Source organism: Macrobrachium rosenbergii, chromosome 43, assembly GCF_040412425.1.
Source record: "Macrobrachium rosenbergii isolate ZJJX-2024 chromosome 43, ASM4041242v1, whole genome shotgun sequence".
Lineage (NCBI taxonomy): Eukaryota > Metazoa > Arthropoda > Malacostraca > Decapoda > Palaemonidae > Macrobrachium > Macrobrachium rosenbergii.
The window spans coordinates 35,471,625-35,476,624 of NC_089783.1; positions in this window are offsets into that span (position 1 = coordinate 35,471,625).

The following is a 5,000-nucleotide window of genomic DNA, read 5'->3' on the forward strand; positions in this document are numbered from 1 at the left end:
AACTGTGTTTCACGAAGAAGAAGCCAATATATTTTTCCTTTGAATAAGCGTGAGACGTTGCCAGAGAACCTGTGTGTCTCCAGAACAGAACAGCTTCATTAACTAGGAGTTTGCTCAACTGAGGCAATATGGCGCATTTGCTGATGAAGTAAGTTGAATACTTGTCTCGCTACGTACCAGCTGAGGCATCAATCAAGCTGACTGGCTGGTGAAAGGCGAGAGAGAGAGAGAGAGAGAGAGAGAGAGAGAGAGAGAGAGAGAGAGAGAGAGAGAGAGAGAGAGAGAGAGAGATGCTCCTTCATAGCAAGCCAGACTCGTAACCAACGCCTTAATAGCAAAGGAACGAACAAGGAGTTGTAACTGAGTGAGAGAGAGAGAGAGAGAGAGAGAGAGAGAGAGAGAGAGAGAGAGAGAGAGAGAGAGAGAGAGAGAGAGAGAGAGAACTAAAAGCTCTGAAAGCCAAACCAGAACACAAAATCATGACTGGAACGAGAGAGAGAGAGAGAGAGAGAGAGAGAGAGAGAGAGAGAGAGAGAGAGAGAGAGAGAGAGAGAGATTATTCTGGGATGAATGAATAGAACGTTAAGGGGGAGAGGGTACTGATAAACCTCTCTCTCTCTCTCTCTCTCTCTCTCTCTCTCTCTCTCTCTCTTCGCAGAGTTGAAGGCTGATTAGTCACAATTTAACGCCAATTACTCATAGAAAATATTTACCCAAAATGATAAGAGAATGATAATGGAAATCTTTTTGCAAGGGAATGACTGATTGATGGTCGCTACGAAAAATGTCTCTCTAGCAAAGATTTCATTCATGAGCAGAGGGTTAGGAATTCCTTTAATCCCATTTGTATTTGTATTCCTTTTGTGGATGTTTATACATACTTTGTGAAACAATGACACGATATCGACCGTAGGAGTGTTAATGATAAAGCAGATTTACGCAATATGGAAGGGAAATAGGTTGTGAAATGACGTTCATGTAGAATTAAGCCATGTAAACAACAATTATTATTATTATTGGAGACACAAATCCACAGTTATGTATATTTACAATATTTAAAGATAAAACTGTACAGTTATTATCTTTAAATATATGTACATATAGATACATGTGGATTTGTTTCTCCATTTTAAGACATGCTACTATGAGTATTTTTTAAATTATTATTATTATGATGAATCTTATTCATATGGAACAAGCCCACAGGGGGCACTGACGTGAAGCTCAAGCTTCCAGAGAATATTGTGTTCAGTAGGAAGAAGTAAGAGGCTAGGGAAATACAGAAAGAATTTCGCAGTCCAGGTAATACCATCGTTCTATTATTGCTATTACTGTCAAACATAAACCGCTTCCGAGTGAGTAAGGGTCCAAATACGGGGAAATTCAAGACTGAAGCCAATCTCCTTCTGGGAGCATGAGAAAGCAAGTAAAAAATGCACCCAAGTTTCTTCGGCGCAATCGAGTTTTCTGTACAGCCTATAATGCTGTATGAAACTCTCAGCCACGGCCCATGAAACTTTCAGATGCGGCCCGGTGGTGGCCAGTGTTGTTGGTACCTATAGCGGTGCCAGACGCACGATCATGGCTAACTTTAACCTTAGATGAAATAAAAACTACTGAGGCTAGAGGGTTGCAATTTGGTATGTTTGATGATTGGAGGGTGGATGATCAACATACCAATTTGCAGCCCTCTAGCCTAAGTAGTTTTTAAGATCTGAGGGTGGACAGAAAAAGTGCGGACGGACAGACAAACCCGGAACAACAGTTTTCTTTTACAGAAAACTAAAAAGGAAATAAAAGACCTTGTCCCTCCCAACCGTTTTATCAGCTGAGTACCATCCACTATTGACGCTGGTTCCTGGTAGCAGCAGCCGTGATGACTCTAACGTAGGACTGATAAAACACAGGAACAACAATACACATTTTTTTGTTACTTCCCCCCTTCTTCCTCCTCCATTCATTATTCGTCGGTTGCAATTTCAATCCAGTCCAGTTTCACTGAGAAGGGTTATTCTTGAGAAAAAGGGAAGGCCCAGGGAAAGGATGGTGGTGAGGAGCGCATGAAAATGTAAATTGTTTGCTCTCTCTCTCTCTCTCTCTCTCTCTCTCTCTCTCTCTCTCTCTCTCTCTCTCTCTCTTTTAACTGACAGAACATTGGAGAGAGGTAAGTGAGAGGGATAGGAGGAGGAGGGATATTAAAGCAATGGCTATCTGTGCGTGTAGAAGGGGTGGAAGACAGAGATAAGAGAAGCAATGCCGATGGTTTGATAATTCTTTCATTGAACTTTCAAAGCACTGTGTTTGTGTACGTTTATAAGCATTTCCTAACCATCATAATATAATAATCAGTTTCAACATTCCATTATTCTTTTATAACATATGAGAAAGTTACAATAAGACTAATATTCCTACATTCTGCAATTCAGAATTCACTATACACTGAGCTGAAAGATCTCTGATGAAAGTGAGGCCAATTGTCATGCATAAGTAAATTTTCCTGAGTGTAAAGAATGAACTGAAATGGGAAATATAATCTGGGAAAACATAACAAAATTTGGTAATAAAAATATTTCATAAAAGGTACTGAAACTGGGCTTATATATATATATATATATATATATATATATATATATATATATATATATATATATATATATATATATATATATATATATATATATATATATATATATATATATATATATATATATATATATATATACACACATATATGTGTGTAAATATATATATATATATATATATATATATATATATATATATATATATATATATATATATATATAATATATATATATATGCGCTACAAATCTCATAGAGAAAACATACATCGAAAGTCTTAACCATGAACAAGTTATTTTAGGGAGCAAAGTCATCCACAGTGCGCCAACATCTGACTGTCGAATGCTAGCAAAGGCCGTCTCATATTTTATAAATAACCTTCTAGTTAACATACAGACGTCCTTTCACCACAAAACTCCACTTGCTCCCAAATATGAACTGGAAATTGTATTGTACGTACCAATTTACGAGAGACCATAACAATCAGAGAGAGAGAGAGAGAGAGAGAGAGAGAGAGAGAGAGAGAGAGAGAGAGAGTAATGAAAACTCATCTTTCGAACATTGCGGCAAATATGCAGTGCTGATTGTAGTGTGTGTGTAAGAAAATAATTTATCCCAACATAAATATTTATTACATATATATGTGTATATATATACATACATACATACAAACATATATATATATATATATATATATATATATATATATATATATATATGTATATATATATGTATATGTACATATGTGAGTGTGTTCGGAGAAATCATTTTCCAATACAGTTGTGTATGAGTACTGCGTATTTTCTTCAATGTTCATTAGGCGAGTTTTCTGTGTGTGTGTGTGTGTGTGTGTGTGTGTGTGTGTGTGTGTGTGTGTGTGTGTGTGTGTGTGGTGTAGTTGTTAGCGTCTCTTGTAAATTGGACGGAGCGATACCATTTGCCAGTTCATACTTGGGTGCACGGGGACTTCTGTAATCAAAGAACGTCTGCTCCTTAACTAGAAGGTTTTTGTAAAGGAAAAAGACACGACTTCCACCATCATTAGACGGTCGAATATGGACTTGCTGTAGATGGCTTTGTTCCCAATTATAACTTGCTCATGGATCAGTCTTTCGGTGTATATCTTTTCAAAGAGTTTCAGTTACTCAGAGTTCCCTGAAAAGCGCGTGAATAATGTGTCTGCTTACGTTTTTTGTCTAGAGAGGGTGGTACTATTTCTTTTTTTTTTTTTACCGAAGAGGGCTACCGTATGGGGGGGAGGTCTCTAGAAGCAATGGATCATATCATCATTCTTTTTTTCTTCCTTGGAAAAAAAAAGGTTTGGGGTCTTACTGGCAAAATAAAACAAGTAAAAATGCGTCGAAGCTTCTTCGGCGCAATCGAGTTTTCTGTACAGCCGCTACAGCGGATAATCAAGACTACCGAAAATAGATCTATCTTTCGGTGGTCTCGTTATAATGCTGTATGATCTGCGGCCCATCAAACTTTAACCACAGCCCGGTGGTGGCCTGTCCAATATCGTTGCCAGATGCACGATTATGGCTAACTTTAACCTTAAATAAAATAAAAACTACTGAGGCTACAGGGCTGTAATTTGGTATGTTTGATGACTGGAGGTGGATGATCAACAAGCTAATTTGCAGCCCTCTAGCCTCAGTAGTTTTTAAGATTTGAGGGTGGACAGAAAAAAGTGCGGACGGACAGACAAAGCCGGCACAATAGTTTTCTTTTACAGAAAACTAAAACGGGGTTGTTGAAATCTTTTATGTATTAATCGATTTCTTACTTCACTAATTGTATCCAATTTCAGGACACGTCTAAATAACACTCACTGACATTCCAGAATCAATAACAACTGAATAAAGCACTATAAAAACAAAAAAACTGTTGTATAAACATCCAGAGAATATACAGTAGAGATGCAGACTAATATTGAAATGAACGTAAAAAGGAAATACATTTATGCTTCCGCTTGTCAGTAATTTCCTACCCATTTACACCAACTCGTACGAGAGACAGACAGCCAGATATCCAAGCAGAGAGCAACTGTAATTTTGTCATGAATAAAACAAAGGACCCTGTGAGAGAAAAAGGTTAGCGTTGACAACATTAATCGGACGTCTCCTGACCTTTCCTTACAAGCTGAAGCCACGAATGACCTTTTCACTCGAGGATCTTCGCTGATTCTTGTTTCCTAAGACATCTGAATTGCCAAGGGAGAGGGAAAATGAAAACCACACTTAATCAGAATTCAAGGATTACGGCTCTCTCACTCTGCCCCTTTCCCATCTCAATCGGGAAGGGAAGGAGCAGATTTTGTTGAAATATATGTCATTAAGACGACTGAATGGGATAAGGACGACAGGGAAGGAGCCATATTGGTCATCAGTGGATTAGGAATAGGATTAAAATGACAGAAG